Below are 21683 nucleotides of genomic sequence, written 5' to 3'. Positions count from 1 at the left end.
TGATGGTTGTACAACTCTGTGAATATACTAAAAACCACTGAATTATATACTTTAAATGGTGGACTGTATAATATACAAATTATATCTCAGTAAAGCTCTTACCCAAAGAAAGAGAGAAAGAAAAGAAAGAATGAAGAGAATCAAGAAAATTTAAAGAAAAACATATATTTTCATTATAGGAGTAGTTTCAGCAGTATGCCTAAAACAACTGATTAGATAATATAGAAAATAACTTTATATGTAGCATTATATGAATTCTGACAGCATTCTGGACACCCATCCTAACTAAGCCTGGTTTGAATTATATCTTATTTAAAAATTAATTACCAAAGTTTGTTCCAAATATTGACACTTCTGACAAAGCAACATTTACATTACAAATATAAGGCTACTTTTTAAATACATGTTTTTAAAAACCAGAAGTATGTCTCCTTCATAAAATGTTCAACTAATTTCTTGCTTTTAATTACCAGAAGCACAAAGGGAGCAGGAGTTTTCAAATTATGAGCACAGAACTGAGTGCTTCCCCAGGGCTTCTCCAAGTACCACCAGGTAAAGGTGAGGCATAATTCTACACATTGCCTCTGAAAAAAAGAAAAACTTTCTTTGTGATCTGTAATATACTGAATTTTTCTTTAAGATCTTGTTTGTTTTTTGTTGTTGTTTGCTTCTATTTTTTAAAAGGGAGAAGAGCTCATTACTGAGAGGAAAGAACAAGGATTTTAAAGTATAAAAGATTAGGCTATGTAGATTCTGGGGAGTAAGCCTGGTGGGATAGAGGAAGGGAAAGAAGAGGAAGAGATTTTCACTTTTATTTCAAATGCATCTGTTTTATTTTAATCTGAATTTGAATACTGAACGATTATTACTATTTAAAAGGGAACAAGATCCCACAAAGTGAGTCACAGGAAGATCTCAATCTTTTAAGTTCTTTTTTTATTTTTAAGAAGGTTATAAAACCAATATGAAGATGCCCATAGTTACCAACATATCGGCTATTAAATGTAAACCATTTAAAACTTTTATTTTTAAAAAATACTTGTATTTTAAAATTGTTTTATTTTTATACTTGTATTTTTGCTGTAACCAAAGTATCCAGACTAAAACAGCTTAGTACTATGAATTGCTAAAAGTCATCACATACTCAAACTCTAAAAAAGAAACCACAGAAGAAATGTTTTCATTTATGCATGATATTTTTGTTCCACAGTGGTGACTATGTGAAAAAATTAAGAGTTACTTAATGGTAGAACAACAAAGTAAATTCTGTAAAAAGTTGAGTCCTTTAACACTTTAATCATTCTAAAAGGTAGAATTCACTCCACATACAACTGTTAATAAGGTATAAATAAGAGCATTAAGTTATGTTTTTACCAACTTCATAACTGTTCAACCTAAATACTGAATAGAAGACAAAAATCCAAGAAAGCAAAAGCAAACTAGAATTGATTTATTATATAGATCTGAAAATAAGAACCAGAAATGGTTACTTATACTTTTCCCACCGGGCAAAGTTTTAAACTACCTCAGGTAAAATGCTAATATAACATAGATAACTTAAATATAGTCATAAAGAGATTTCACTACTTTCAAGCCTTGGTAATTTTACAGTACATATATTAAAGACTGAAATATTTGATTCCAAATTTCAAATAGGGTCAGTGGAATGAAAAATTACCTTTGCTAATAGAATCTGAAAATATAAAGTACCCTGGCTTAGAAAGGGGTGGGGTGGGTAATAGATAAATGTAATTTTTTTTTTACTTCACTGGAGACCTTCTTTTTAAGAGTTAGTTTATGTAGCTATAGCTGCTATGAAAAATTAAGTAGAACTATCATTACCATCTAAAAAGTAGTACTTTATGAAATAATTTTACTAAACTTTCTAAGTCATTTCTATTTTAGAGCAACGTAATACAACTTCAGCTGGGAAAAAAATTTTTTTTCACACAAAAAAATCATACACACATGCAAGAGTAGATTTCCTAAATAGACTGGCTTGAATGCAGCCGGAGGAAAACACCACCTTACCTACATTAGAAATACAATTAAAATAACAGAAGATTTCTCATCTAAAACCAGGGAGGTCAGAAGGAAGTCAAATAATATTTTTTAGGTGCTAAATGAAAAGAGCTATCAACCCAGAATCCTATACCCAGTGAAAATACTGTTCTGGAATGAAGAGGAAATCAAAACATTCTCAAATGAAACAAAATTAAGAAAATTTGTTGCCAGCAGACCTACCCTAAAAGAATGGCTAAAAGAAGTTATCTAAACAGAATGCAAACAACCAAAGGAAGGAATTTCAGAACACCAGGAAGGAAGAACAACCTAAGAAAATATATAGGTAAATCCAATAGGCTTTCCTTCTCTTCTTCACGTTTCTAATTATGTTTGATTGTTGAAGCAAAATTATAACACTGTCTCATGTGGTTCTATACTAAGGCAATCATCCTATAAAGAGAATCGCATAAAGGGAGGGAGATAAAGTTTCTCTATGCTTCAATCAAACTGATAAAATGATACCAATAAGCTGTAATGAGTTATGCACAGTTTACCCTTGAACAATGTGGATTTGATCTGCATGGTTCTCCATGGTTATAGGGGGATATCTTTCAATAGTAAATACTTCACGGTCCACGGTTGATTGAACCTGGAGACTCGGAGCAACAGCAGATACTGGGGGGTAACAATAAGTTATGCACAAATTAACCCCTGCCTTGTTCAGGGGTTGACTGTATACATCATGTAATACTCAGAGCAGCCACACAAAAAGTGATACAAAGAAATACTCAAAAACACAATAAAGGAATCAAAATGGAATTCTAACAGATGTTCAAGTAACCCACAGTAAGGCAGGAAAAAGAAAACAGAAATGAAAAGCTGAACAAACAGAAAATAGCATCTAAAATGGCAGGCTAAAAACATGGAAACAACCTAAACGTCCACTGACATGACTGGATAAAAAAGATGTGGTACATATATACAATGGAATATTACTCAGCCATAAAAAAGAAGGAAATAATGCTATTTGCAACACGGATGCAACTTAGAGATTATCATATTCAGTGAAGTAAGTCAGAAAGAGAAAGGCAAATACCATATGATATCACTTATATGTGGAATCTAAAATATGGCACAAATGAACCTATCTATAAAACAGAAACAGACTCATAGACATAAGAGAACAGACTTGTAGTTGCCAAGGGTCGGGGGAAGAAGAGGGATGAACTGGGAGTTTGGGGTTGGTAGATGCAAACTATCAAATTGAGAATGGATAAACAACAAGGTCCTAATGTATAGCACAGGGAACTATATTCAATATCCTGTGATACACCATAACAGAAAAGAATATAAAAAAATAATGTATATATGTGTATAACTGAGTCGCTTTGCTGTACAACAGAGATTGACACAACACTGTAAATCAACTATACTTCCATTAAATAAAAAATAGAAAAAACCCCCACAGGCTAAGCCATAACACAGCAATAATTACACTGCATGAAAATGGTCATAACAATTAAAGGCAGAGATTACAGTGTGGATTAAAAAACATGACCTAACCATGTACCATCTACATGATAGTCCCTTCAAATACAGTGATATAAATAGGATAAAAGTAAAGGAACAGAAAAAGATATATATCATGCAAGCATTAATCAAAGGAAAGCAGAAGTGGCAATATTAATATCAGATAAAGTAGACTTCAAAACCAAGGAAATTTATTGGACAGAAAGGGACATTACACAATGATGAAAAAGTCAACCTATCAAGAAGATACAGCATTCCCATGGGCCTCCCTGGTGGCACAGTGGTTAAGAATCTGCCTGCCAATACAGGGGACATGGATTCAAGCCCTGGTCCAGGAAGATCCCACATGCTGCAGAGCAACTAAGTCCGTGCGCCACGGCTACTGAGCCTGCACTCTAGAGCCCGTGAGCCACAACTACTGAGCTCACAAGTAACACCTACTGAGCCCGTGAGTCACAACTGCTGAAGCCCACATGCCTAGAGCCCATGCTCCGCAACAAGAGAAGCCACTGCAATGAGAAGCCCGCGCACCGCAACAAAGAGGAGCCCCCGCTCACCTCAACTAGAGAAAGCCCATGTGCAGCAACCAAGACCCAATGCAGCCATAAATAAATAAATAAATAAAGTAAAAATAAACAAAAAAAGAAGTAAGGCTTTACTTTATGCAAAAAAAAAAAAAAAAAAGAAGACATAGCATTCCCAAATGTGTATCCACCAAACAACACATCTCTAAAATGTGAAGCAAAAACTGATAGAACTGAAAGGAGGATATAGAGACAAATCAACAGCTACAGCTGAACAATTCAACACCCTATCTGAACAATTAGTACAACTAGATAGAAAATCACCAAGAATTTGAAAGAACTCAACAACACCATCAGCCAACAAGAATTATTCAACATTCATAAAACACTCCATACAACAACAGAGAAAACCACATTCTTATCAAGTGCCCAAGCAACACAAAGTAAGATAGAATATATTTTGGACTACAAAACAAATCTGAACAAATTTAAAAGAACTGAAATCAGAAAGAATATGTTCTCTGACCACAATAGAAACAAACTAGAAATCAATAACAGAATGTTAACAGGAAAATCTCGAAACACTTGGAAACTAAACAACCCATTTCATTTCATTTCAGTATACTTGCTTTACAATGTTGTGTTAGTTTCTGCTGTACAACAAAGTTAATCAGTTATAGGTATACATATATCCCCACCCTCTTGGACCTCTCTCCCACGCACCTCCCTCAACCCACCCATCTAGGTCATCACAGAGCACCGAGGTGAAGTCCCTGTGGTATACAGCAGGTTCCCACTATTTTACACAAGGTAGTGTATATATGTCAATCTTAATCTCCCAGTTCATCCCACCCTCCCCTTCCCCTAGTGTCCACATGTCCGTTCTCTACATCTGCCTCTCTATTCCTGCCCTGCAAATAGGTTCACCTGTACCATTATTCTAGATTCCACATATATGCGTTAATATATGATATTAGTTTTTCTCTTGTTGACTAACTTCACTCTGTATGACAGACTCTAGGTCCATCCACATCTCTACAAATGACCCAACTTCATTCCTTTTTATGGCTGAGTACATTCCATTGTATATGTGTACCACACCTTCTTTATCCATTCCTCTGTTGATGGACATTTAAGTTGCTTCCATGTCCTGGCTACTGTAAATAGTGCTACAATAAACGCTGGGATCCATGTGTCTTTTTGAACTATGGTTTTCTCAGGGTATACACCCAGGAGTGGGATTGTTGGGTCATATGGTAGTTCTATTTTAGTTTTTTAAGGAACCTCCATACCATTCTCCATAGTGGCTGTATCAATTTACATTCCCACCAACAGTGCAAGAGGGTTCCTTTTCTCTAAACCCTCTCCAACACTTATCCTTTGTAGATTTTTGATGATGGCCATTCTGACTAGTATGAGGTGATACCTCATTGTAGTTTTGATTTGCATTTCTCGAATAATTAGTGATGTGAGCATCTTTTCATGTGCCTCTTGGCCATCCGTATGTCTTCTTTGGAGAAATGTTTATTTAGGTCTTCCACGCATTTTTGGATTGGGTTGTTTGTTGTTTTGATATTGAGTTGCATGAGCTGTTTTGTATATTTTGGAGATTAAGCCCTTGTCAATTGCTTCATTTGCAAATATTTTCTGCCATTCTGAGGTTTGTCTTTTCATCTTGTTTATGGTTTCCTTTGCTATGCAGAAGCTTTTAACTTTAATTAGGTCCCATTTGTTTATTTTGTTTTTAGTTTAATTACTCCAGGAGGTGGTTCAAGAAAGATCTTGCTGTGATTTATAACAAAGAGTGTTTTTCCTATGTTTTCCTCTAAAGCTTTTGTAGTGTCCAGTCTTACATTTAGGTCTTTAATCCATTTTGGGTTTATTTTTGTGTATGGTGTTAGGGAGTGTTCTAATTTCATTCTTTTACATGTAGTTGTCCAGTTTTCCCAGCACCACTTATAGAAGAGACTGTCTTTTCTCCATTATATATTCTTGCCTCCTTTGTCATAGATTAGGTGACCATAAGTGCGTGGGTTTATCGTTGGGCTTTCTATCCTGTACCATTGATCTATATTCTGTTTTTGTACCAGTACCATACTGTCTTGATTACTGTAGCTTTGTAGTGTAGTCTGAAGTTGGGAAGCCTGACTCTTCCAGCTCCATTTTTCTTTCTCAACATTGCTTTGGCTATTCAGGGTCTTTTGTGTTTCCATAAAAATTGTAAAATTTTCTGTTCAAGTTCTGTGAAAAATACCATTGGTAGTTTGATAGGGATTGCAGTGACTCTGTAGATTGCTTTGGGAAGTACAGTCATTTTCACAATATTGATGCTTCCAATCCAAGAACATGGTGTATCTCTCCATCTGTTTGTGTCATCTTTGATATCTTTCATCAGTGTCTTATAGTTTTCTGCATACAGGTCTTCTGTCTCCTTAGCTAGGTTTATTGCTAGGTATTTTATCCTTTTTGTTGAAATAGTAAATGGGATTGTTTCCTTAATTTCTCCTTCTGAACTTTTGTTGTTAGTGTATAGGCAAACTTTATCTTTTATTTATTTAATTTTAAAATATTGATTGATTTGGCTGCATCGCGTCCTAGTTGTTTCATGCGGGATCTTTGTTGCAGCATGCGGGATCGTTAGTGGCAGCATGCGAACTCTTAGTTGCAGCATGTGGGACCTAGTTCCCTGACCAGGGATTGAACCAGTGCCCCTTGCCTTGAGAGTGCGGAGTCTTAGCCACTGGACCACCAGGGAAGTCCCTCATCATTAGTGTATAGGAATACAAGAGATTTCTGTGCACTAATTTTGTATCCTGCAACTTCACCAAATTCATTGATTAGCTCTAGTAGTTTTCTGGTGGCATCTTTAGGAGTTTCTATGCATAGTATCATGTCATCTGCAAACAGTGAGAGTTTTACTTCTTCTTTTCCAATTTGGATTCCTTTTATTTCTTTTCCTTCTCTGATTGCCATGGCTAGGACTTCCAAAACTATGTTGAATAAGAGTGGCAAGAGTGGGCAACCTTGTCTTGTTCCTGATCTTAGTGGAAATGGTTTCAGTTTTTCACCACTGAGAATGACGTTGGCTGTGAGTTTGTCATATATGGCCTTTATTATGTTGAGGTAGGTTCCCTCTATGCACACTTATGGGTGTTGAATTTTGTCAAAAGCTTTCTCTGCATCTATTGAGATGATCATATGGTTTTATTCTTTAATTTCTTAATATGGTGTATCACATTGATTTGCATATATTGAAGAATCCTTGCATCCCTGGGATAAATCCCACTTGATCATGGTGTATGATCCTTTTAATATGTTGTTGGATTCTGTTTCCTAGCATATTGCTGAGGATTTTTACGTCTATGTTCATCAGTGATACTGGCCTGTAATTTTCTTTATTTGTGATATCTTTGTCTGGTTTTGGTATCAGGGTGATAGTGGTTTGCAGAAAGAGTTTGGGAGTGTTCCTCCCTCTGCAATTTTTTGGAAGAGCTTGAGTAAGATAGGTGTCAGCTCTTCTCTAAATGTTTAATAATATTTGCCTGTGAAGCCATCTGGTCCTGAACTTCTCTTTGTTGGAAGATTTTTTGTTTTAATTTACTTATTTATTTTTGGCTGCGTTGGGTCTTCATTGCTGCGTGCAGGCTTTCTCTAGTTGTGGCAAGCAGGGGCTACTCTTTGTTGTGGTGCGTGGGCTTCTCATTGTGGTAGCTTCTCTTGTTGCAGAGCACAGGCTCTAGGAACACAGGCTTCAGTAGTTGTGGCTCTTGGGCTCTAGAGTGCAGGCTCAGTAGTTGTGCTACCCAGGCTTAGTTGCTCCACAGCATGTGGGACCTTCCCATACCAGAGATGGAACCCATGTCCCCTGCATTGACAGGTGGATTCTTAACCACTGTGCCATGAGGGAAGCCCCTGCTGGAAGATTTTTAATTACTGTTTCAATTTCATTACTTGTGATTGGTCTGTTTATATTTTCCATTTCTTCCTGGTTCAGTCTTGGAAGGTTGTACCTTTCTAAGAATGTGTCCATTTCTTCCAGGTTGTCCGTTTTATTGGCATATAGTTGCTTATAGTAGTCTCTTATGATCCTTTGTATTTCTTCAGTGTCAGTTGAAATTTTACCTTTTTCATTTCTAATTTTATTGATTTGAAACCTCTCCCTTTTTTCCTTGATCAGTCTGGCTAAAGGCTTATCAGTTTTGTTTATCTTCTCAGAGAACCAGCCTTTTAGTTTTATTGATCTTTGTTGCTGTCTTCCTCATTTCTATTTCGTTTATTTCTGCTCTAATCTTTCTTTCCTTCTACTAACGTTAGAGTTTTTCTTCTTTTTCTTCCTCCTCCTCCTCCTCTTCTTCTTTCACTACTTGCTTTAGGTGTAAGGTTAGATTGTTTGAGATTTTTCTTGCTTCTTGAGGTGAGATTGAATTGCTATAAACTGCCCTTTTAGAGCTGCTTTTGCTGTGTCTCATAGGTATTGGGCTGTCGTGTTTTTGTTGTAGTTTGTTTCTATGTATTTTTTGACTTCCTTTTTGATTTCTTCAGTGAACTCTTGGTTACTTAGTAATGTATTGTTTAGCCTCCATGTGTTTGTGTTTTTTATAGTTTTGTTTCCTGTAACTGATTTCTAATCTCATAGCATTGTGGTCAGAAAGATGCTTGATATGATTTCAATTTTCTTAAATTTACCAAGGCTTGATTTGTGACCCAAGGTGTGATCTATCCTGGAGAATGTCTGGTGTGCAGTTGAGAAGAAAGTGTATTCTGCCACTTTCGGGTGGTATGTTCTTTAAGCATCAACTAAGTCTATCCGGTCTATTGTACCATTTAAAGCTTGTGTTTCCTTATTTATTTTCTGTCTGGATGATCTGTCCATTGGTGTAAGTGGGCTGTTAAAAACCCCCACTATTATTGTGTTACTGTCAATTTCCCCTTTTAGGTTAACATTCGCCTTATGTATTGAGGTGCTCCTATGTTGGGTGCATAAATATTTACAGTTGTTATATACCTTCTGCTTCGATTGATCCCTTGATCATTATGTAGTGTCCTTCCTTGTCTCTTGTAACAGTCATTATCTTATTTTATTATTTTATTTTTTTAAACATCTTTATTGGAGTATAATTGCTTTTCAATGGTGTGTTAGTTTCTGCTTTATAACAAAGTGAATCAGTTATACATTTACATATGTTCCCATATCTCTTCCCTCTTACGTCTCCCTCCCTCCCACCCTCCCTATCCCACACCTCTAGGTGGTCAAAAAGCACCGAGCTGATCTCCCTGTGCTATGCAGCTGCTTCCCACTAGCTATCTATTTTACGTTTGGTAGTGTATATATGTCCATGCCACTCTCTCACTTTGTCACAGCTTAACAGTCTTTATTTTAAAGTCTATTTTAACTGATATGAGTATTGCTACTCCAGCTTTCTTCTGATTTCCATTTACATGAAATATCTTTTTCCATCCCCTCACTTTCAGTCTGTATGTGTCCCTAGGTCTGAAGTGGGTCTATTGTAGACAGTGCATATACAGGTCTTATTTTTGTATCCATTCAGCCAGCCTGTGTCTTTTGGTTGAAACATTTAATCCATTTACATTCAAGGTAATTATTGATATGTATGTTCCTATTACCATTTTCTTAATTGTTTTGGATTTTTTTGTGTGTGGGTCTTTTTCTTCTCTTGTGATTCCCTCCTAGAGAAGTTCTGTTATCATTTGTTGTAAAGCTGGTTTGGAGGTGCTGAATTCTCTTAGCTTTTGCTTGCCTGTAAAGCTTTTGATTTCTCCGTCGAACCTGAGTGAGATCCTTACTGAGTACACTAATCTTGGTTTTAAGTTTTTCCCTTTCATTACTTTTAATATATCCTGCCACTCCCTTCTGGCCTGCATTGTTTCTGCTGAAAAATCAGCTGACAACCTTATGGGGATTCCCTTGTATGTTATTTGTTGCTTTTCACCTTGCTGCTTTTAATATTTTTTCTTTGAATTTAACTTTTGTTAGTTTGATTAATATGTGTCTCGGCATGTTTCTCCTTGGGTTTATCCTGTATGGAACGCTGTGCTTCCTGGACTTGGCTGACTATTTCCTTTTCCATGTTAGGGAAGTTTTCGACTATAACCTCTTCAAATATTTTCTCAGACTCTTTCTCTTTCTCTTCTTCTTCTGGGACTCCTATAATTTGAATGTTGGTGCATTTAATGTTGTCCCAGAGGTCTCTGAGACTGTGCTCATTTCTTTTCATTCTTTTTTCTTTATTCTGCCCCTCAGCAGTTATTTCCACCATTCTATCTTCCGGCTCACTTATTTTTCTGCTTCAATTGTTCTACTGAGTCCTTCTAGTGTATTTTTCATTTCAATTACTGTGCTGTTCATCACTGTTTGTTTGTTCTTCAGTTCTTCTACGTCCTTGTTAAACATTTCTTGTATTTTCTTGATCCAGGCCTCCATTCTATTTCCTAGATTTAAGATCACCTTTACTATCATCATTACTCTGAATTCTTTTTCAGATAGGTTGCTTATTTTCTCTTCATTTATTTGGTCTTGTAAGTTTTTACCTTGTTCCTTTGTCTGTACCATATTTTTTTGTCATCTCATTTTTCTTGATGGGTGGGGCTGTGCTCCTGTCTTGCTAGTTGTTTGGTCTGAGGCATCCAGCACTGGAGGTGGCAGGCAGTTGGGTGGAGCCAGGTCTTGGTGCCAAGATGAGGACCTCTGGGAGAGCTCACACTGATTAATATTCCCTGGAGTCTGAGGTTCTCTGTTAGTCCAGTGGTTTGGACTTGGCACTCCCACCACAGGAGCTCAGGCCTGACAACAGGCGTCTCAGAATTGGATCCACTGTCCAGCCTCCTGGTTGTACTGAGACACCGTGCTGAGCCATTGTTTGTCATCCAGAAAATTGCCTCAGTCTGGCCAGCCCGTGGCTGCTGCCAGAGCCTGTGTACACCAGGTGGCCACACACACGCACAGCAGGTGCCCAGAGTATCCACGGCTGCCACTCAGCTCTCTAAACAACACACTTTATATAAACAATCTATGGATCAAAGAGGAATTATCAGGGGAAATTTAAAAATACATATAACAGAACTAAAGGAAAATGAAAATACAGCATAGCAAAATTTGTGAGACATAGGTAAAACAGTGCTGAGAAAGAAATTCAAAAAAAGGAAAAGCCTCAAATCAAAAGGAAAAGCCACAAGTCAATAACCTAAGTTTCCACCTCAAGAATCTCAAAAAAAGAAGAGCAAACTAGAAGCAAAGCAAGAGAAAGGAAGGAAATAATAAAGATACAGTAGAAATCAATAAAACTGAAAACAGAAAAACAGAGAAAAATCAGTGAAACGGTCGGTTCTTTTTTTTTTTTTTTTTTTGCTGTACGCGGGCCTCTCACTGTTGTGGCCTCCCCCGCTGCGGAGCACAGGCTCCGGACGCGCAGGCTCAGCGGCCATGGCTCACGGGCCCAGCCGCTCCGCGGCATGTGGGATCTTCCTGGACCGGGGCACGAACCCGTGTCCCCTGCATCGGCAGGCGGACTCGCAACCACTGCGCCACCAGGGAAGCCCTGGTTGGTTCTTTTAAGAGATCAAAAACTGACAACCAACCAAAAGGATGCATGCACCCCAATGTTCACTGCAGCACTAGTTATAACAGCCAGAACATAGAAGCAACCTAAATGACCACTGATAGAAGAATGGATAAAGAAGATGTGGTTCATATATACCATGGAATATTACTCAGCCATAAAAAGGAACAAAACAGTGCCATTTGCAGAGATGTGAATGGACGTAGAAATTGTCATACAAAGTGAAGTAAGTCAGAAAGAGAAAAACAAATATTGTATAAAATTGCTTATATGTGGAATCTAGAAAAGTGGTACAGATGAACTTATCTACAAAGCAGAAATAGAGTCACAGATGTAGAGAACAAACGGTTACCATGGGGGAAAGGGAGAGGTGGGATGAACTGGGAGATTGGGACTGACATATATACACTACTATGTATAAAATAGATAACTAATGAGAACCTACCGCATAGCACAGGGAACTCCACTCAATGATCTGTGGTGACCTAAATGGGAAGGAAATCTAAAAAAGAGTGGATATATGTATACGTATAACTGATTCAGTTTGCTATACAGCAGAAGCTAACACAACATTGTAAAGCAACTCTACTCCAATAAAAATTAATTTAAAAAAAAATCAACAAACATCTAGCAAGACTGACAAAGGAAAAAAAGTGAAGACACAAATTACCAACATAAGGAATAAGTCAGGAATGAAACATGAACATCTCTACACACCCTGCAACTACAAAAGGACAGTAGGAAACACTACTCAAATATTTGACAAACATAATTTAGTGCTATGAATAATCTCTTTTAAAAGTTTGTTATTAGGCAACTGTTTAAAAATGTTAAATGCTTTGTATGATTTAATCTTTTGATTGAACATTTTCTTCAGAGAGCTATAATAGCTAAAAGATTATAATTTTCATCATAAAGCCATAAAGAATGTTTCATCCTTATACTGTTCGGGTGTCTAGGGGAGCCTTTCTAATCCTAACAACTCGTCACCAACATATAATGATGATTTAGAAGAAATGAACCAATTTCTCACAAAACGAAACAAAACAAAAAACTACCACAACTTACCCAATATGAAGTAAATAATTTGGATAGGGCTTCCCTGGTGGCGCAGTGGTTGAGAGTCCGCCTGCCGATGCAGGGGACACGGGTTCGTGCCCTGGTCCGGGAAGATCCCACATGCCACGGAGTGGCTAGGCCCGTGAGCCATGGCCGCTGACCCTGCGCGTCCGGAGCCTGTGCTCCGCAACGGGAGAGGCCACAACAGTGAGAGCCCCGTGTACCGCAAAAATAGTAATAATAATTTGGAGAGTCCTATACCTATTAAATAAATAAAATGAATTGGTAATTTCAAAACATCCAAAAACCTCTCCAGGTTCAGATGGTTTCACTGAAAATTATAGCAAACTTTTAAAGAATTAACACCAATTTTCCACCATCTCTTCTAGAAAACAGAATTGAAGGGAATACTTTCAAATTCATTTTATTAAGCTAGTATTACCCTGATTTAAAAAAAACACAAAAAACAGATAAACACAGAACAAAAAAGGAAAACTACAGACCAACATCCTTCATAATTACAGATCCTTAACAAAATATTAGCAAATCAAGTTTGGCAATATACAAAAAAAATCATACACTATGACCAAGCAGAGTTTACTCCAGGGATGCAGGTCTAGACCAATATTCTAAAACCAATCAATGTAATCCACCACATTAGAAAGCTAAAGAAAAAAACCACATAATTCATCTCAATTGAGGTAAATAAAAAAAGAGTATTTGACAAAACTCAGTACCCATTCATGCAGGAAAAAAAACCTCTCAGAGAAAGAGGAATAAGAGGGAATTTCTTCAACTTGATAAAGAGCATCTACAGAAACGTATACTTAACATACACTTAAGAGTGAAAGACTGAATACTTTCCCCTTAAAACTGGGGAAAAAGACATAATGTCCACTCTCAACATACTCATTGAACATAGTGCTGAAAGTTCTTGCCAGTGCAATAAAACAAGAAAAGGATATAAAAAACACAAATTTGAAAGGAAAAAATAAAACCATCCCTATTTGTCAGCTACATGATTGGGTAGAAACTGCAAAGAATCTACAAAAGCAAAAAAATAAAAACCTAGAACAAACAAGTGAATTCAGTAAGGTCATAAGATACAAGATAAACATGTAAAAATATCAACTCTATTTGCAATGAACACATGGACATACAAAATAAAATATTATAATAAAAAAACCCTCACAAACCCAAAATATTAAGTACAAATCTAACAAAACAAGCACAAGATTTGTATGCTAAAAATGGCAAAATATTGATGAAGGAAACCAATCTAAATATAAATGAAGAGACATTCAATGTTCATGGAATGGGAGACTCAACATAGTAAGGATGTCAATTCTCCCACTCCCTCATATTAATACATGGGTTTAACACAACTCCTACCAATATCCCAAGAAAGATTTTGTGTACATATTGACAAGATTATTCGAAAATTTATATGAAAAGGGAAAGTAACTAGAATTACTAAAATTCTAATTTGGGAAAAGAACAAAATGAAAGGAACCATCCTACCCAATTTCAAGACCTATTTTACAGCTATAGTAATAAAATACTGTGTAGCATTGGCAGATAGAGAGAAACACATGGAACAGAAGAGAGAACCTAGAAATAGACGCATAAAAATATGCCCAATTTTTGACAAAAGTACAAAAGCAATTCAATGAAGGAGGGACTGCCTTTCCAACAAATGGTGCTGGAGCAAATGGACATCCATAGGTAAAAAAATGCACTTCAACTTAAGTCTCATACCTTATGCAAAAATAACACAAAATGTATCATGGACTTAAATGTGAAATGTAATACTATAAAGCTTTTAGGAAAAAATACACGAAAAAAATTTCAGGATCCATGGATATTCAAAGAGTACTTAAGACTTGACACCAACCCATAAAAGAAAAATACTGATAGGGACTTCCCTCGTGGTCTAGTGGGTAAGATTCCACGCTCTCAATGCAGGCGGCCCGGGTTTGACCCCTGGTTGGGGAACTAGATCCCGCGTGCATGCTGCAGCTAAGAGTCCGTATGCCACAACTAAGGAGCTCACATGCTGCAACTAAAATGGTCCTGCATGCTGCAACAAAGATCCCTTGTGCCACAACTAAGACCCAGCGCAGTCAAAATAAATAAATAAATAAATATTTTTTAACAAGTAAAATACTGATAAATTGGACTTCACCAAAATTTAAATCTTTTGCTCTGAGAAAGCCCCTGGAAAGTGGATAAAAAGACAAGGTAAGTAGTGGGACAAAACATTTCCAAGCCACAGGCCCAACAAAGTATTAGTATCCAAAATATATAAAGACCTCTCAAAACTCAACAGTAAAAGAGCAAACAATTAGAAAATGGGCAAGAGACATGAAGATACATTTCACTCATATGTGATAGGACATATATATAGTTTTTGCTACAAGTGTTTATAATACAAAAAGAAAGTGACCTCAATGTTTCTCAATAAGGGACTAGTTAGCTTTTGGATCTGCCATCTGCGGCAGAACTGCCGCCAAGGTGCAGATTTTCATGAAGACCTTCCAGGGATGACCATCACTCTTGAAGCTGAACCCTCAGATACAACAGAAAATGTAAAGGCCAAGATGCAGGATAAGGAAGGAATTCCTCCTGACCAGCAAAGACTGATCTTTGCTGGCAAGCAAGTGGAAGATGGACGTACTTTGACTACAACATTCAAAAGGAGTCCACTCTTCATCTTAATGTTGAGACTTCATGGTGGTGCTAAGAAAAGGAAGAAGTCTTACACCACTCTCAAGAAGAACAAGCATTAGAGAAAGAAGGTTAAGCTGGCTGTCCTAAAATACTATAAGGTGGAGGAGAATGGCAAAATCAGTCACCTTCATCGGGAGTGCCCTTCAGATGAACGTGGTGCTGGAGTTTTTATGGTGAACCACTTTGACACACAGTATTGTGGCAAATGTTGTCTTACCTATTGTTTAAACAAACCAGAAGACAAGTAATTGTACACTAGTTAATAAAAGACAATGACCTAATTAAAAAAAAAGAGACTAGTTAAATTATAGTACAACTAAATAATAGTATGTAGCCATAGAAAAGAATAAAGGTGATAATCTTAACTGCTATGCTCTCCAAAATATACTGAAAAGGGGGGAAAAAACAAAGGTACTAAAAAAAGGTGTACCAAAAACACACACACACATACACCACACACATATATACACATACACAAGCTTATCATGGAAAAATCTCTACACAAGAAACTTGTAAATTGGTTGCCCCTGCGTAGAATGCAAGAACAGTGGAGCAGAGGAGTGAGATGGAAGATTTTCACTGTATAATCTTTTGAGCTTTGAATTTTGTGATTGTGTTCTATAAGTTAAAATAACTTTTATAAAGCATTATAGTTTTTAATTTAAAAATGAAATAGGATACTTTTTATATTTGTCATGTTCAACATTGAAAAGTATATTAACTATATAAAAATGTAAATATGAAAAACATTTGAAAAAATTACCAAGGACTAAGATGAGTTTATAAATTAATTGTATTTTCAAGAATTTGCTACTATGGATTATTAAATGTTGATGAGTTCAATAGCAAACATGTAAGCGTAAAAATGTAAAGTAGCAACACAATTAAGAACACTGTAGTGGGACTTCCCTGGTGGTGCAGCGGTTAAGAATCCACCTGCCAATGCTGTCCTAAATGCCCAAAGCCTTGCCACCCTCCAAAATACACTGAATGTGCTTAAATAACCCACTGTCTCCCTTTCCACCCACTAAGACTCTCAATCTCTCATGAACAGGTGTGATTTCAGTTACAGATATTGAGAAAGGCACTCTAAATAAACTACTGTGAACAACATGTAGCTTAAATTTTCCTAAAGGTACAGTTGGCCATTCAACTCGGGGTTTAATCCACATGTAGCTTAAGAGCAGGCCTTCCATATCCACGGTTCCACTGCATCTGCAGATTCAACTAACCACCAAGTGTTGTACTGTAGCATTTACTACTGAAAAATATCCATGTATAAGTGTACCCATACAGTTCAAACCTGTGTTGTTCAAGGGTCAACTGTATTTGTGATTTTATAAAAAAGTATATTTGTTAATTTAAATGAAAGTACAATTGATAGAATTTCACAGACTACTACTTTAAAAAACGAAGATGTTTAAGAAATAATGAAGTAGCCTATATCTATTCAGGAGTACTTCTTACCCTAGCCTTAGCTCCTCAAAGTTATGTTATGTATGCGTATATATCTAGAACATAGTTAATTCAACCATTTATCCAATGATTAAAAAGATTTACACATTTGTGCTGCATTATTTTTTTGAAGATACTATATTAGGTCTTTAAATGATATCTATATTTGGAACTATCTTATCATTCACTATATTATAAATACTTCGATGCAAAATCTTGGTTATCCTTTTACTACCCTATGAAGCCAATCACAAGATTTTGCATACAGAAGCTCCTCAAATATTTCTTGAATTTAATTGGGTTCTCCAGTGGAACAGAGTAACAAGGGTTCTGAAAGTACCTTCTGCTTGTTAAGTCAAGAACTAAGAATTTTAAAAACCAAATACTAGGACACAACTAATTTAAACCAAATACAAATTATTTTCTTGTGAAAAGCAGAAAACTTTATCTTACATAGCACAATGGACAAATCTCAGGGTATAGATCTGAATTTTACTCTAATTATTAGTGCTATGTCCCACTGGCAATTCACAAGGTGTTACAAGAGTGCACCAGCACAGAGCCAATCTGTACAGACTGGGAGAGGTTTCTGTTGTTGTTTGGTTGGTTGATTTTTTTTAGCTCCTGGAGCTCAAAGAAATCTCTGTCAAAATACTATGGAAACACAGGCTAAGTAACAGAGACTTCAGTGATTATACACACCAAGGAATACTGTGTTTGAAAAAAAAAATCACTTATGAAAGTCATTAAACAAACATATTGATAACCTTCAACAATCAAAAACAAAACCAAATAAAAACAAACAATAAAACAGCAAGCCCTGGCGAAAGGGAAGAATCTGATTTCAATAGTTACCATATTATAGTATTCAAATGCCCAGTTTTAAAAACAGAAAAAAAATCACATAGCATACAAAAAAACAGGAAAGTATGGCATGTTCAAAGGAACAAAATTAACTGAGAGAAACTGGCTAAGGAAGCCCAGACATCAGACTACCTAGGCAAAAACTTTCAGACAACTGACTTAAATATGCTCAAAATGCTTTTTTAAAAAATAGTAAACAAAACCTAAGGGACCTGTGGGATAACAAGTAGACCAGAACATGCATTATGGGAGTCCCAGAAGGAGAAGAGAGAAAGGGACAGAAATAACATTTGAGGAAATAATGGCTGAAAACATCCCAAATCTGATGAAATACATTAATCTACAAATTCAAAAAGTTCAATAAAATCTAAGTAGGATAAATTCCAAGAAACACACACCAAGGCACATTATAATCCAACTGTCAAAAACAAAGACAAAACCCTAAAAGCAGCAGGAGAAGCAACTCTTCACGTACGAGGGGTCCTCAATAAGATCAGCAGCTTATTTCTTATCAGAAACCGTGGAGGCCCAAATACAGTAGGATGGCATATTTAAGTGTGGAAAGAAAAAAAATGTCAACCAAGAATTCCATATCTGGCAAAACTGTCCTTCAAAATGAGGTACAGGGCTTCCCTGGTGGCGCAGTGGTTGAGAGTCCGCCTGCTGATGCGGGGGACACGGATTTGTGCCCCGGTCTGGGAAGATCCCACATGCTGTGGGGTGGGCTGGGCCCGTGAGCCATGGCTGCTGAGCCTGCGCGTCCGAAGCCTGTGCTCCGCAACGGGAGAGGCCACGGCGGTGAGAGGCCCACGTACCGCAAAAAAAAACAAAAAATGAGGTACAAATTAAGATGTTGCCAGATAAACAAAAGCTGAGGGTGTTCACTACCATCAGACCTGCCCTACAAGAAGTGCTAAAGATACTCCTTCAAGCTGAAATGAAAGGCCACTAAACAGCAACTCAAAGTCATATGAAATAAAGGTCTCTAGTAAAGGTAAATACACTGGCAAATATAAAAACGAGTATTACTGTATATTTGGTTTCTAACTTTGCTGTATTTCCTATAGGATTTCAAAGACAAATGCATAAAAAATAACTATGAGTCCATGATACTGGATACACAATGTATAAAGATGTAATTTGTGACGACAGCAACATAACGGGGTAAGACTGAGCTGTATGTTACTGAAGTTAAGTTCACATCAATGCAAACTAAACTGTTATAAATTTAGGACATTAAATGTAATTCACCACAAAGAAAATATCTAAAAAATACACACAAGCGATGTCCCTGGTGGTCCAGTAGTTAAGACTCTGCCAGGTTCTATCTCTGGTCAGGGAACTAGATCCCCCATGCCATAACTAAGAACCAACATGCCACAACTAAAGATCCCACATGCCGTAACTACGACTCAGAGTGGCCAAATAAATAAATATTTTTAAAAAATACACACAAAAGAAAATGAGAAGGAAATGAGAATGGTTCACTACAATAAACTAATTAGAAAAAAAAAACAAGAAGGCAGTATGTAATGGAGGAAATGAGCCACAAAAAAGGTATAAAATTTCACAACAAAAAAGCAAAATGATGGCAGAGGTCCTTCCTTATCAGCCATTAACTTTAAATTTAATTGGGTTAAACTTTCCAATCAAAGCCAGAGATTGGCAGGATGGATTAAAAAACATGATCCAACTATATGCTGCCTATAGAGACTCACTTTATACACAAAAGTATAAATAGTTTCAAAGTGAAAGGATGGAAAAAGACATTCCATGAAAACAGAAAAAAAAGAGTATTAGTGTGGTTATTCTAATGTCAAATGAAATAGGCATTAGATCAAAAACTGTTACAAGAGACAAAGAAGGACATTTTATTTTGAAAAAAGCGTCAATTCATCAAGAAGATAAAACAATTGTAAACATATATGTTAACATATACACACCACTATATATAAAATAGATAACCAACAAGTACCTACTGTATAGCACCCAGAACTACAGTCAATATCTTGTAACAACCTATAAGGGAAAAGAATCTGAAAAAGAATACATACACACACACACACACACACACACAACTGAACCACTGTGCTGTACACCTGAAACTAACACATTATAAATCAACTATACTTCAATAAAAATTTTTTTTAAAATAAAGAAATATATACGCACAAACAACAGACCCCCAAAAGATATGAAGTAAACACTGACCAAATTGAAGGGAGAAATATTAGTTCAATACACCAATTTCAACAGAACATCTAGATAGAAGGTCAATAAGGAAGTAGAGGACTTGAACACTATAATCCTAACAGACATATAGAGAACACTTTACCCAGTAACAGTAGAATACACATTCTTCTCAGGTACGTATGGAACATTCTCCAGGATAAGCCATATGTTAGGCCACAAAACAAAGACTCAAAAAATTTAAAAAGACTGAAATCAGACAGAACCTCTTCTGACTAAGAATAAAGATAGAAATCAACAACTGCGGGAAAACTGGAAAACTCACAAATATGTAGAAGTTAAACAACACATTGTTAAACATCCAAAGGTTCAAAGAAGAAATCCTAAGGGAAATTAGAAAATACTTAGGGAAAACACAACATACCAAAACTTAAAGGATACAGCAAAAGCAGCACTTGGATGGATATTTATGACTATAAATGTCTACGTTAAAAAAGAAAAAAGATATCAATAACCTAACTTTTAATGTCGGGGTACTAGAAAAGAAATTAAACTCAAAGCTGGGAAATAATAAAAATTAGAGATAAATGAAACAGAGAACAGAAAAACAATAGACAGAATCAATGAAACCAAAAGCTGCTTCTTTGGAAAAAACCAGCAAAATTGACAAACCTTTTATAGACCATCTAAGAAAAAGAAAAGACAAAAATAACTAAAATCAGAAATGAAAGTGGGGACATTATTACCACTGCCCTCACAGAAATAAAACAGATTGTAAGAAAATACTATGAACAATTACACACTGAAAAACTAGATAATATAGAATAAATGGACAGATTCCTAGAAACACACAAATTAACCTAAACTGACTCAACAAGAAATTTAAAATCTCGACATATAACAAGAAATCAGTAATCAAAACCTGACTCAGTAATCAAAACCTTCCAACAAGGAAAGATGCAGGACCAGACAGCAGCACTGGTGAATTTTACCCAACATGTGAAGAATTCCAAAAAAACAGAAGAAGGAACAGTTCTTAACTCATTCTGTGAAGCCAGCATTACCTTAATACCAAAGGCAGATAAAGACATCATGAGAAAATTACAGACCGATATGCTTTATGAGTATAGATGCAAAAATTCTTAACAGAATACTAGCAAATTGAATCCAACAGCATATTAAAACAGCACCTTGACCAACTGGGATTTATCCCAAGAATGCAGAAGCAATTCAACATTTTTAAAAAAATCAATATAATAGACATTAATAGGATAAAGGAAAACACACATGATCACTCAATTAACTCAGAAAAGGCATTTGACAAAACCCAACATCCTTTCATGATAAAAACACTCCTAAAACTAGAAATAGATGGGAACTTCCTCAACATGACAAAGGGCATCTATGAAAAACCCACAGCTAAACTGAAAGCTTTCACCCCAAGATCAGGAATAAGACTAGGATGCCCACTTTACCACTGCTATTCAAAACTGTACTAGATGTTCTAGCCAGAGCAATCAAACAAGAAAAAGAAATAAAAGGCATCCAAATGGAAAGGAAGAAAACTATTTTTATTTGCAGATGACATTATCCTATATGTAGAAAAGTCCTGAAGAATCCATAAGAAAGTTACCAGAGCTAGTAAATTAATTTAGCAAAGTTGCAGAACAAAAATCAACACACAAAAAGCTGTTGTGTTTTACACCTACAAGGTACAATCTGAAAAGGAAATTAGGACTGTAATTCCATT

General features: G+C 36.2%; 1 protein-coding gene and 1 pseudogene across 4 annotated transcripts in view; one reads left to right on the top strand and one right to left on the bottom strand.

Moving 5' to 3' along the window:
* The window catches only part of SOS1 (SOS Ras/Rac guanine nucleotide exchange factor 1), a 152616-nt gene that overhangs the window by 116748 nt on the left and 14185 nt on the right, over window positions 1-21683 (bottom strand). The window lies entirely within an intron of this gene.
* On the top strand, window positions 13888-16128 carry LOC132434965 (ubiquitin-ribosomal protein eS31 fusion protein-like; annotated as a pseudogene).

The sequence above is a fragment of the Delphinus delphis genome, chromosome 12 (genome assembly GCF_949987515.2).
Source record: "Delphinus delphis chromosome 12, mDelDel1.2, whole genome shotgun sequence".
NCBI lineage: Eukaryota > Metazoa > Chordata > Mammalia > Artiodactyla > Delphinidae > Delphinus > Delphinus delphis.
Note: the sequence above shows the minus strand (reverse complement) of the source record. Positions and strands in the feature narration are given on the sequence as shown.